We start from the raw sequence: 14307 nt of genomic DNA on the forward strand, positions 1-14307 counted from the left end.
AATTAAGTGATTCATCAGTTGCATATAACACCTGGGGCTCGTGCCTTCAAGTGCCCTCCTTAATGCCCATCACCCAGTTACCCCATCCCCTCCCCGACCTCCCCTCCAGCAACCCTCGGTTTGTTTCCTAGAGTAAGAGAGTCTGATGGTTTGTCTCCTTTTCTGTTCCTTTTTGAGGTTCTTAAGATTTAAAAGCCTAAATGAATCACTTCTTATCAATTTAGAACGAGCAGGTATATTTTTCCTAAAATTGGTCTTACTGCCTTTAAATTTAAGCTCTAAGTCATTCCCACTAGAATGTAGGATCCACGAGGGCAGGGATTTTCCCCATTTTCTTGCCTGTGGTATGCCCAGCATGTAGCACAGTGCCTAGCACAGAATGGGCTGCCTGTCCAAACCTTCCCAGCTTCCCAAACTGTTAGGGGCAGTTAGTTAGGCTCTAACAGGGTGCCTGGAGGCCAGCCGGTCGGCTCTCGGGAAAGTCCAAGGCCTGTCCTGGCAGCACTCTAGAAAGAAGCCACGAGAAGCCAGATCAAACCAGGCAAGCCCAAGATGGCTGACAAAGTAGGCCGGAAAACCCTGGCCCGACAAGGAAGGAAAAGCTGGAAACCCTGCTCCCAGCACTTCTCCAAACTAATGAATATTCCTCCCCCTTGTTAACTGCTGTCAATAAAAGAGACCCAGACCCCAAGCACAGTGTGAGCTCTCTCGCTCTCGCTCTCTCTCTCTCACCCGCTTGGTAAAACGAAGCATCTCAAGGGAAAAGAATTAATGATCTCTAGACTGATCTCCTACCAGAGAAACCCACCAGGCAACAAACCTTGGGTACACAGAGTTTCCGTTATTTGTCACTTGGTTTCCAAACTAATTTTTGAGGACTTAAAAAGAATAAGGTAGAGATGTAAAATGGGGTCGGCAAAGAGGCACAAAATGTCAATGCACGGTGGCTATGGGGGGGGGGGATCTGGTTCCCTTAACAGCCAAAGGGAAAAGAACAGTTCCCAGTTCCGTGCTTTGCAATAGCTACAAGCTAAAAACCGATCAGTAGCTCCTCGCTGCCTTCTCTCTCACTATACACTTATCTCCTAGCGATGGTTGCCATGGACTCTGTCTGCACTCCACTTTTGTAGATTGAGTGTCTGTCCTTGGGGGCATCTCCACAAAATTCCAGTAGCTCTGGTTCTGTTTGAACCAAAGTCACCCCCGGCATGTCTGCCACTCCCACACCCAGCACACACACTTCCCAGTTCATAACAGCTGATGAAGATACCTCCTGGGAAAATTCTGTCATGGCTATTGACTTCTAACCCGCCAATCCATTAGGTCCCCAAAGAGGATTAAAGGGATGATGGAGATTAATTTTTAAAAAAAGAAAGAAAAAATTTCATTGTAAAGGTTGACTTCTAAAGCTTTCACGCCCCAGGGGTAGGTTTGGGAGACTATTGGCTCAGATGCCTGTTTCTCCGTGGAAATTGTTCTGAAGGGACGTGGATTATTTTCATTCTCTAGGCCTGGGCCTTGGAACCTCAGAGTGCCCTCGAGGAAGCAATCTTGCAATTAAACTCAGCTCCGGGGACGCCCTGCGCTCTGCAAATTTACTACGCAGAAGCATGAAACATGTATCTTTTTTCCTGATACACCCTTCTGATATCCCCGAATTATCCGAACAGTATAATAGGGGTACAGTCATCATTTCTTGCCACAAAATGACCCAGGAAAGCAGAACTTTGTCCCTGAGGAGAAATGGAAAGGATAAGAATCCTGTGTACAAAGAAGGTGATTTTGTTTTAGATACTTTATTGCATTTACTCACAACGTATGTTGACTATCTCTTCTGTGCCAGGCACTGTGCTGGATGTTGTGATACAATAATAACAAATGAGACCCTCCCTTCCCCCAGGGGTTCATGGTCCAGTGGGGAAACAGACACAGAAACTTCACTGTAATACACATCTCTAGCGGTACTTTTAGATAGGTTTGTAGGAAGTGTTGCGGAAGTACACGTAGGGTCAGTGCTGGGGGTGGGGAAGAGGAAGCGTGGTGTTAGGGAAGACATCGTGAAGCCATGCTTATCTTTTCACTTTTGTACTGGGAAGGACAAGAATAGCCAAAATAGTTTAATTGGAGCATCTACCGAGTGCTGGCAGTGGATATAAAGATCTAAAGTTCTTGGCCTTGAGAAATGTCGTACTTCTTTTGGGTCTGAAATCTATTTGGTTTCCTATAAGCAGCATTGGCTAGGAAAATACGTACTTCATATGTGTTGATAAGTATCCAGATGCTTGATCTAAAGACTAAAGAAGTGATTTGTCTGGAAAGGGAGAGTATGACTCCTAACATTCATGGAGTGATTGATGAAACAGGCATTGGGCTTATTCTGTGCAGCTTTGCAAGGCAGAAGTAGGGCCAATGTGTGGAAATTACACGAAGGCAGCTGTGAGTCCATTTTAAGAAAGACTTATTTCTCTGATATTTAGAACTCTCTAAATCTGGCATAAGATGTCTTGTGGAGTGGTGAGTGCCTCGTAAAGCAAACATAAAATAATACTCAGGCATTATAAAAGACTGAGCCAGAGTCATTCATTTAACAATTATCTACTATATGCTCAGCATTCTTCCAGGATCCAGGCATTTAATAATGAGTAAGTAATAAATCTTGCCCTCAAGGAAACAGAGGGGTTATGTAGGCAAGTACATACAGTATGATGCATGACAGTAAATTTAAACATACTAGAGGGCATTATGGAAGGCTTCATAGAGGAGGTTCTTTCATTATTATGTTCAATTAGCCAACATATAGTACATCACTAGTTTTTGATGTAGTGTTCAACGATTTATTATCTTTTTTTTAAGATTATTTATTAGAGAGAGAGCATGAGTGTGGGAGGGACAGAGGGAGAGGAAGAAAGAGAGAATCTCAAGCAGACTCCCCGCTGAGTATGGACCAGATGCGGGGCTCTGTCCCATGACCCTGGGATCATGACCTGAGTTGGGATCATGACCTGATTTGAGATCATGACCTAAGCTGAAATCAAGAGTCAGACACTTAACTGACTGAAACACCCAGGCGCCCCGAGGAGGTTATTTCTAAGCTGAGATCCAAAGGGCAAGAATATAGCCAGGTCAAGATAGTTGAAGAACAAAGCTGGAGGCATCACACTTCTGATTTCAAAACAGTATAGTACTAAAATACAAATAGACGCATAGACCAATGGAACAGAATCAAGACTCTAGAAATAAACCCTCGAATATATGTGAACTAATATTTGACAAGGGAGCCAAGAATACTCAATGGGGAAAGTATAGTTTTTCAATAAATGGTGTTGGGAAAACTGGATATTCACTTGCAGAAGAATGAAATTGGAGCCTTATTTTACACACCTCACAAAAATTAACTCATCGTGTATTACAGACTTAAACACAAGATCTGAAATGGTAAAATTCCTGGAACAGAATATAGAGGAAAAGGTCCCTGACATTAGTCTTGGCGATCATTTTTTTGCATATGACACCAAAAGCACCACCAACAAAAGCAAAAGTAAATAAATGGGACTATATCAAACTAAAAGGTTTCTGCACCGTGAAAGAATCAACAAAATGAAAAGGCAACCTACCAAATGGGACAAAATAATTACAAACCAACCATCTGATAAGGGGTTAATATGCAAAATACATAAGGAACTTAAACAACTCAATTTCAGGAAAACCAAGCAATCTAATTTAAAAACAGGCAGAGATCTTGAATAGACATTTTTCTAAAGAAGACATACAAATAGCCACCAGGTGTATGAAAAGACGCTCAACACCACTCCTCATCAGGGAAATGCAAGTGAAAGCTACAAGGAGATACCATCTCACACCTGTTACAATGGTTCTAACTTTAAAAAAAGGCAAAGAAGGGGTGCCTGGGTGGAACAGCGGTTAAGCGTCTGCCTTTGGCTCAGGGCGTGATCCCGGCGTTGTGGGATCGAGCCCCACATCAGGCTCCTCCGCTATGAGCCTGCTTCTTCCTCTCCCACTCCCCCTGCTTGTGTTCCCTCTCTCGCTGGCTGTCTCTATCTCTGTCAAATAAATAAATAAATAAAATCTTTAAAAAAAAAAAAAAGGCAAAGAAAAGAACAAGTGTTGGTGAGGGTGTGGAGAAAAGAGAATCCCCATGCACTGTTGGGAGCGCAAGCTGGTGCAGCCGCTATAGAAAACAATATGGAGTTTCCTCAAAAATTAAAAATAGAACTAATTGATGATTTGTCAATCCCACTTCTGGTTATAAATCCAGAGGAAACGAAATCAGGATCTTGAGACATCTGTACTCCTGTGTTCACTGCAGCCTTATTCACAATAGCCAAGATAGGTAAACAACCTAAGTGTCTGTCTATGGATGAATGGATGAAGAAGATGTGATATACATATATAATATATTATATACCATACATGTGTACTATATATTATATATCACATATGTGTAATATGATCTAGCGTATATAATATTACATATAATATTATGTCATATATTACATATCATATGTAATATATGTGGTACATATCGTATATGCACTATATAGTATATATCATATATGGCTATTATTCAGTCATTTGCAACAGTATGGATGGATCTTGAAGACATTATGCTATGTGAGGTAAGTTAGACAGAAAAAGACAAACACTGTATGATATCCCTTGCATATGAATTCTAAAAAAATCACAGAACTCTAAAAATCATAGAAACCGGAGTAGAACAGTGGTTGCTGGGGTGAAGAGGAGGAGAGTGGCTGGAGACATGTCGTCAAAGGGTAAAAGCTTCCAGTTACAAGAGGAATAAGCTCCGGGGATCTAATGTACAGCATGGTGACTATGCCTAATGATACCGTATAATTGGAAATTGCTAAGAGGGTATATCTTAAATGTTTTCACCAGAAAAATGGTAATTATGTGCGGTGATGGAGGTGTTAACCAAGCCTACTGTAGTGCTCATTTTGCAAATCTATGTGTATCATGATCTCAGGGTTGTGGGTTCGAGCCCCACCTTGGGTGTAGAGATTACTTTAAAATCTTTAAAAATAAATAAATAATGCAATACATGTGTATCAAATCATTACATTGTACGTCTTAACTTACCCAACGTTATCTCAACTATCTATGGTTGGAAAAAAAGAAATAAAGCTCCACATAGAAGCACACCTCCAAGATATATGGGTTTGGTTCCAGACCACAGCAATAAGGAAAATGAGCTAATCAAATGAACTTTTTGGTTTCCCAGTGCATATAAAATTCATGTTTATTCTGTGCTGCAGTCTATTACATGTGCAATAACATTATGGCTAAAAAACGAAGTACTTGCCTTATTAAAAAATGCTTTATTTTGGGGGCACCTGCGTGGCTCAGTCGGTCAAGCGTCTGCCTCCAGCTGAAGTCATGATCCTGGGGTCCTGGGATCGAGCCCTGCATTGGGCTCCCGGCTCAGCAGGGGGCCTGCTTCTCCCTTTCCCTCTGCCATTCCGCCTGCTTGTGCTCTCTCTGTCAAATAAATAAATAAAATCTTTTTTTAAAATGCTGTATTTTTATACTGAAAATGTCAACCATCATCTGCGCTTCCAGCGAGTCATAATCACTGATCACAGATCACTATACCAAATATAATAATAATAATGAAAAAGTTTGAAATATTGCAAGAATTATCAAAATGTGACACAGAGACGCTAAGTGAGCAAATGGGAAAATGGTCCCAATAGACGTGCTCCACACAGGGCTGCCACAGACCTTCAATTTATTAAAACACACACACACACACACACACACACACACACACACACACACACAGTATCTGAAAAGCCCCATAAAGTGAAGCCCAATAAAACAAGGTTTGTCTATAAACAGAGTAAGGTTCCCCTAAGACACTTTCCTAATCCTATTCTGTCTTCCCTCCCCACAGGTAGCCATTTGCCCGGACTTGGTACGTATCTTTAGTGTGTATATGTTAAGACTATTATTGCTACCTAGCAAACAAAAAGAGTCTTGCATTGCATGTCTGAACCTTTTTCAAATGGTACAAAAAGACTTGCTATTTTTTTATGCACCATTCTATTTTCAGACTTATCTATGTCAATACATATATATCTCATTCATTCTAACCTCTGTATAGAATTCCATTTTGTAAATATGACACAGTTAATTTTTCCATTCTCTGCTTGCCGTGAACATCTTAGTATGTCTTTTTGTTCACAAAAGTGCAAAACTTTCCTTAGTGTTATGAACCGACTATTTGTGTCCATCCCCCAAATTCATATGCTGAAGTCCTAGTTCCCAGGGCGATGTTCTGTGGAGGCGGGGTCTTTGGGAGGTGATTAGGTTTGGATGAGGTTGTGAGGGGAGAGCCCCCGTGATAGGATTAGTGCCCTTATGAGAAGCGGAAGAGACCATCTCTCTGTCCCTCTCTCTCTCTCTGCCACATGAGAATATATCAAGAAGGTGGCCCCTTGAAGAAGGACGAGGGCTTGCTGCAGACATTAAATCTGTTAGCACTGCAGTCCTGGACTTCCCAACTTTCAGAATTGCGAGAAATAAGTGTTTTTTGTTTAGCCCCCTGTCTATGATATTTTCTGACAGTGATCCAAATGGACCAAGACACCCAGAGGAGCCTCTGATCATCAGAGAGTGAAGGACAGAACCCAACACTTCCTTGAACTTTCTTGGTGTTCTTAGTTGCAAAAATATGGACTCTGTCCTAGCTGGTTTAGACATGCATAACAGGGAGCTATGAGAGGGTTCTGAATCGAATAGAATCTCAAGACAGGGCAAAGAGGCAGATTTGGAAGCCCACAGTCCGGAAACAGGTCCACGGACACGTCAGATTGCCCCGGTGGGAGCCCGCTGTGGCAGCCCTTAGCAGCGGTGCTGCTGTTCTCTTTGGGATGCCAAGCGGGGATGTCATCACTAGGAACCCTGTGTCTACTGCCTCCAAAAGGCCAATGGCACATACCCCCCATGCCAGGATTGGTTCCACCTTGCCCTCTTCTAAATCACAGGTTCATCTCGGTGCATCTGAATTGTGAAGCCTGGGTCGCATCCCTTGGCTTTAGCAGCAAGGGAGGCTGCGAAAGAGGAGGCTGGCCTGTGCCCAAGGGAGGTGAAGCTAAGGGTAGGAAATTCCTCCAATGGAGGACACTTTTTTCAGAGGTATCTGGTGGCTAAAAAGCAAAATAACTGTTGACTATAACGCTCCAGATTAAAGTTTCGGGTTTGAAGGCGTGTGTACCTTCTGCCTACTAGACTGGCTGAATTGCTTTCCAAGTGGCTGGGCTTTCATTAGAAATGTATTAGTCATCTATTGCTGCGTAACAAATTGCTCCAAAATTTAGCAGCTTAGAACGACAAATATCCATTATTTCACAGTCAGGTCAGGAATCTGGGTGTTACTCAGCCAAGGGCCTCTGGGTCAGGATCCCTCATGAAATTGCAGTCAAGCTGTTGCCTGGGGCTGTGGAAGCATTGACTGGCAGACGGTCTTCTTCTTCTTCTTTTTAAGATTTTATTTATTTGACAGAGAGACACAGTGAGAGAGGGAGCACAAGCAGGGGGAATGGGAGAGGGAGAAGAAGGCTTTCTGCCGAGCAGGGAGCCTGATGTGGGGCTGGATCCCAGGACCCTGGGATCATGACCTGAGCCAAAGGCAGACACTTAACAACTGAGCCACCCAGGCACCCTGGGCAGACGGTCTTCTAGGCTCACTGGGGTCATTGTTGGCAGGCCGCAGAATATTCATTTCTAAGCCAGCTCACATGACTCTTGTCAGGTCTCAGAACTTCTCTGGAGGCTGGCTAGAGATATCAGTTTCTTGCCCTGATGGGCCTCTCCACAGGGCTGCTCCCAGCATGGCTGCTGCTTCCCCCAGCATGACAGATAAGAACAACAGAGAGAGACGGAGACAGAGAGAATGAGATTGATTTTAAGGAACTGGTTCACACAATAGTAGAGGCTGCCCAGGAAAGGGTTGCAGCTTGAGTCCAAAGGCAGAGACTGCTGGCAGAATTTCCTCTTCTTCAGGGGAGGCTTGTCTTTGTTCTAGTAAGGCCTTCCACTGATTGGATGAGGCCCACCTGCATTATGGAGTATCATCTACTTTACTCAAAGTCTACCAATTGAAATGTTAATCTCTTCTAAGAAAAATGCCTTCACGGAAATATCTGGAACTGTGTTTGACCAAATATCTGGATAGTGTGGCTTAGCTAAGTTGATGCATAAAATTAGTCATCACAGTGTGTATGTATATGGGGTGGGGGAGGGACAGACTGTCACTCTCTCACCTGTACCATACTTCTGCCAGGACTGAATAGCTGCTTAGAGGGCCTGGCTTGACTCCAGGGAACTGTTGGGGAGTTGGCGGGGGCGGGGGGGAAGTGTGGCTCCATCAGGCCTCTGCAGGACACCGAGGAACTTGGGCAACTGGAGAATGCTTATTTGCCAGGCTTTCTCAGCCACCCCCCACCCTCCCCACCCCTGGGGGCTTTCTCATTTCATCCAGGGTCACACCTGGCTGGGGCAACTCAGGGATGGGAGGAGAATTCCAAAGGGGGATTTAGGTATCTTAGATGGAATCCTCCACCCCCCTTCCACCCTTGACAGATAAGCTATACATCCAAACCCCTTCCGAAATCCATACAATAGCATTTACATATTTTCTTTTTTCATCGCTACGGATTCTTTAAATCTCCTGGTCGAACACTCATTTGGGAGAAAAGCAAGACCTAATAGTTGGAATCATTTTTTTTCTCAAAAAGGTTAACTTTTCCTAGTAGAATAATCCAGCTTACTTTTATGTTCTGTTTATCCTTCCTGTTCAATCTTGCTCTCAATATGCCTTTTGAATATTAACACGCGGAGCCTTCAGGTAATCATGTATATTTCTTATCCATTGAAAAATGCTTAGAGACACTTTCAGCTCGAGCAGTTGTGTATGCGGCTTTATTATTTTAGAATATCTTCCAGCCATTTCTTGTTTGAACACTTTCTATCTATCAACCGCAGGACTGAATTGGAGAAGAGAAAATGAGGTTTGACAGTTCAGTGAAAACTTAGTAGCGTTTTCCCCTCCCGCACCATGAAGAAGTATGCTGTTTTCGGGAAGGGCTGGGCATCCTCTCTGGTGCCCATCCTTCCTTGTATTATAAAGTTCCTTTGTTTCTTTTTAATGCACTGGAAGTCCTTTGAATCTAAAGAAATCTATTTCTGCCCCTCTCCCTTTACTCTATTTCTCTGGTTATTTAAAACACTTAAATTTAAAGGAATTCTGGAGACATTAATTTTTATATTTCGGCAGATCTTGCAATGGTGAAGTGGGCTTTTCACACTTAGCTTCCAATTTCTGTTTTGAAACTAAGATGGATTTTGGGGGAAGTCTAGTTTTCCTGCCTCTGACCTAGTCCCATCCAATCCATTTCCCACAAGCACCAGAGTTTTCTAATAGGTCCGAGTACTTCTATTGAATTAAATACTAATTAAGTAATGGGGTGCGTGCGTGTGTGTGTGTGTGTGTGTGTGTGTATGTGAGAGAGGGAGAGAGAGTTGGTGACAGTTGTGAAGATGTGGTATAGGAATGACTATGCCCTCATTCCCCTTCTCTCTGTCCTCTGTCTCTCCCTGTGTTACTGACAAAATCGATGTGTCGGCTGCAATGTTTCGATGCCTTTCCATGGCTCTGCATCACATAACCTGGCTCTGCCTGTGTTGCCAATCTCATCTGGCATCCTGAACAGGGATGATGCCTAAACTGCTTTGCTGCATCTCGCTGTGGTGGGCACTGCGGGTTGTCTTGCCCCAACTTTTTCCAGTCCCCCTTTCCTTGCCTGTGTCTCAGATACTGACTTTCCCAGCACCCTTCCTTCCTTCCCCTTCACAGCTAGGGTGACCACGTGACTCAGAGTTGCGCGCTCCCTGCCTTTAGGTGTGGTATGAGAGAATGTGGTGCTTGTGATGCTTGTGATGCTGGAGCCACTACAGCTGTTTTGCAACCATTAGGCATCAAGATGAAAAAACCACCATTTGGGGTCAGTGTATTAGAAGGATGGCCAGAGACTGGCTGGAGACAGCAAAGTATTTCTGAGACAGCCCACCTCTGATGTTCTCATTAAGAAAGCAGCAAGTCCTTATTGTTTAAGCCATATTTTTCAGAGGTAAGATTTGCCACCAAACATAATTCCAACTGATACACGAGCCAGGCACAGCGGGGCTCAATATATACTTATTGGATGAATGAACAAGAACAAACAAATGAAATTCCTACCTCTACCACACCTACCAGCTCTCCAGGTGTCAGCTGTACCTGACTGCTAACAGTTCCCAGATTAGGCTTTGCTCTCTGGCTTCTGCATTCTGCACATTCTATTCTGTGTCTGGAAGACTGCTTTCATTGTTCTATGTATCATCCTTCAGGACTGAGCTCAAATATCAGCAGCTCTTGACAATCTTATTTGACTTCACTAAGTAGACTGAAAGTTTTCCTCTATGATCCCAGAGTGGCTATTCCAGTTGTAACAATCTCCTCAAAACCTGGTGGTGAAATAACCGTTTATTATGCTCCTGGATTCTACGGGTCTGGAATTCAAGCATGGCATAGCAGAGACAGCTCGTCTCTCCTCAGCTGGACCCTTGAAGGCTGGCCTGGGCTCATCTGGTGAGTCGTTCATTCACTTGGCTGGTAGTTGTTGCTGGGAAGGGCCGAACATCAGGGGTTAGAACAGCAGGGGCCCCTTGGGCATCTCTCTCTCTCTACTTCTGTTGCTTCCCTATATGATCTATTCAGCATTGCAACTTCAAGGTAGCTGGACTTTTTATAAGGTGGCTCAGGTTCCACGGGTTCCAAGGGTACACACTGAGAGAGAGAGAGATAGACAGACAGACAGACAGACAGAGACAGAGAGAGGAATTGAGGAAGCTTGTATCCTTTATATGATCTGGTCTCAGAAGTCACATAGCATTACTTCTGCCATATTGTATCGGTCAAAACAGTCATAAGCCCATCTAGGTTAAAGAAGAGGGGAAATAGATTTCACCTCTTGGGGAATGGAAGGTTCTAGAAGGTTCTGGAAAAACATGTGGAACTGAAAACATTGCCAGGCCACTTTTGGAAAATCCAGTCTGCTACAGTGCCTCCTACACACACTAATGTAATTTTATCTGTGGAGAAAGGTTGTTGATGCTACATAAGCCAGGTACCACTCTCCTGAACTTGAACGCAACCCGCCTTTAAACGTTTATGGTTGGTGGTTGTTGATGGTGCTCATGAAATCTGGCCTCTCCAGCCGCCTTGTTTGATTGAAGTGGTCATTCTCTGTGTGCTTCCTCTTGACATGTCCTGTGTTTTTATTAATCTTGAGTCACTGGAATGTTCTGGCTTGTACTATGGCTTTTGGGGAGTAGTGAACGTAGTCTCTTTCAGAGTAAAGAAAGGGGTGGGTGTTGATCTTTACTGACAAAAGTGTATAGTTTTGTGACCCGTTTTTGAACATTTTGAGAGGAAAAACAAATAGGTTTTCCGCCCTAAGCCCAGAGGTATGGCCACGCAGAGAGTTCGGGAAGCATGACGGGGGCTCTGGAATGTTTACATTTGAAAGGCAAACTTTATTTTCCCCAGAATGAGGGTGAAATCGGAATCTGGGTTGATCTGGGGATTTCGGTTTTGTAGCAAAGGCACGTTAGGCTGCTCTGGACCCGAGAAGCCACGGACCGCCTGGGACATCTGCAGGCAGCAACAGGAAGGTGAGGACAGGGTTCGTGCCCCGTGGCTGGACTTAACCCAGTGACTGGCAACTGTATGCATGGATGGAGGGGCGGGGGAGAGAAAGAAAGGTAACTGTGCAGGAGACAGAATTTTGTCTGTTTTACTCACTCTTGCACCCAGCACTCATTCACTCACCAAATATTTGCTATGTGCTGTGGCCCAGGAGCCATGTCAGTGAACAAAACTGGTGAAGATGCCTGCCCTTTGGGCTGAAATTCTGGCATGGAGTGTGGGTGGGAGAGAAAGACACAAATTAAAGGCAATAAAATACATGTTGTTACTTGCCGGCATACTTGCTGGTGCTACGAAACAAGCAAGCATCGGGCAGAGTGAGGCTATGGGAAGGCTGCGAATTAAACTGCAATTTTAAGTAGAATGGTCAGGTGAGGCTTCATGGGCTTGATCTTTGAGCAAGGACCTGAAATGAGAGATGGGCCCCTAGAACGATGCCTGGCTCAGAAAATAGCCCTTAGAGGAACAAAGAAGTAAACTCTGTCGATGCTTCCACGCACTCTGCGTGTTCTTGGGGTGAGCTGGAGGTGGAGGGTGGGAGCCTGCTGCTCGTCAGGGAGACCTGGATACTTGATCATCTCTCCACGAGGAACATTCCATTCTCACTGCGAAGGATCTTCACGTCCCGCAACGCCTGGTTGTAAACTGGCAGTTGCATCTGATGTTCAACTGAGATTGGGTGATGCGTTTCAAAGCCAGAAGAAACACTGGCCTTATTGAAGGTACTTCAATGTGCATTTCTTCGGCATTATCATCTCCGACGGGTACTCTCTCGAGGGGTGTGAAGGCAAGATCTGCGCACCATGCCCCTGGCCGTGAAAGTGAACACTGCGGAGGGGGAGCTGGCGGTGGGAGCGGGGAGGGCTATGGAGATTTGCAGAACTGGGTTAGAAACGCCGAGCTTCCCTGGCTTCACAACTTTGCCTGGGGCCAGGCCTGTGGGAGAGTTTTAATAATGAACATTCTTCATGGTTCTAAAGTTATTTAATTTCATGGTGATTTTACAGCTCCCATATTCAGACTTGAGTCACAATGAAAGTGGATCATTTGTCTGAGGTTCTCCAGAGTGGAAACATGAAGGCCCATAAAACGCTTTGTGTTGCCAGAAGCCTAAGCTTGTGCTAAATACTAGATTCAAGTGGACTGAGTTTAGAGGACTTGGAGTTGAAAATCATTCATTCATTCATTTGAAAAGCGAATTTGAGCCGTGCGTTGGCGCGTCCGAGATGGCTGCCAAGCTCCTTGCCTCCTGCTGCTCACATTCTGCGTGGTTCCCTGCTCCAGGCATGGGGGCTGACCTGGGAACCAAGAGGACATTGTGGAAACCGCACGGTGTGACTTAGGAAGCCAGAATACGAAACGCACGATAGCTTTCACCTCTCTTCCTGGGGCACTAGCTGTGAGGGAAGCCGTCCTGTCCCGAGCAGCCCCCTGAGAGGTCCCAGTGGCAAGGAGCTAAGGCCTCTTGTCAACAAACAGCACCGACTTGGCAGTGGTGAGCGCGACCATTTTGGAAGTGGACCTCCAGGCCCAGTCACGCCTTCAGAGGGCCACACCCTGGGCCAACGTCTTCAGGGCAACTGCACAGAAAGACTCCCATCCACGGCCACCCAGGGAAGCGGCTCCCAAAGTCCTTCCTCACAGAAACTCGGCTGTGGTAAATGTGGACTGGTGACCTGTTTCTACTCACAACACTTCTGAAGCCAACTGTGTGCGGGGGGTCCATCCCAACCCCAATTCTCACGTCCTCTGCACACCAAGTGGGGGTTTGACAATCAGCTTCCATTCTGACACTGACTTCCTGGAGTTAGCATCAGGCCCTACAGGTTGGGGGCTCAGTCCCTCAAGACTGTCCCCACTTCAGACGCCAGCCACAAGTCTGGGCCTCTCGTACTTCTGACCAATCAGCTTATAAATCGGGGTTCCCACCCCCTCCTCCTCAGATTTAATGATATGCTAGAATTTCTCACAAAACTCAGGAACACACTGTACTTACTACTACTGGTTTATTATAAAATAAAACTCAGGATCAGCCAAACGGAAGAGATGCATAGGCCTGTGGGGTGGCCTGTGCTCGCGGAGCTTCTGTCCTTTCTATGGGGGCATGACCCTCCCAGCATCTCACTGTGTGGAACATCCTAGAAGCTCTAATCCCATTGTTTAGGGGGTTTTATGGAGGTTTCATTATATAGGAGTGATTGATTAGATCATTGGCCATTGGTGATTGAACTCAACCTCTACCCCTCTCCCACTCCCCTCCCCACTGGTTGACTTTGGGGTGTGGGTGGGAGGGATGGGCCAACCTGCTAGTTATGCCTTGGTTTTTTTTTTGACCAGCCACCATCCTGAAGCGATCTAGGACTCCCCAACCACCACTCATCTCATTATTGTGTAAAAGACACTTATCACTCATTAAATACCAAGGGTTTTAAGAGCGATGTGTCAGGAACTGGGGAAAAGAACAAATAATGTTTCCCATTATACCACAATTGTTTGTTTTGATAGATAGAGAATGCTCGCAG

The 14307-nt window shown here is 44.9% G+C and overlaps 1 long non-coding RNA gene across 1 annotated transcript; it reads left to right on the forward strand.

Moving 5' to 3' along the window:
• Positions 1–10440: 10440 nt before the first annotated feature.
• Positions 10441–14032, forward strand: LOC103672729. Its single transcript, XR_571229.2, has 3 exons — positions 10441–10666; positions 11678–11751; positions 12793–14032. It is a non-coding gene; the product is annotated as an uncharacterized LOC103672729 (long non-coding RNA).
• Positions 14033–14307: the final 275 nt, after the last annotated feature.

The sequence above is a fragment of the Ursus maritimus genome, unplaced genomic scaffold, assembly GCF_017311325.1.
Source record: "Ursus maritimus isolate PB19 unplaced genomic scaffold, ASM1731132v1 scaffold_8, whole genome shotgun sequence".
Classification (NCBI taxonomy): Eukaryota; Metazoa; Chordata; class Mammalia; order Carnivora; family Ursidae; genus Ursus; species Ursus maritimus.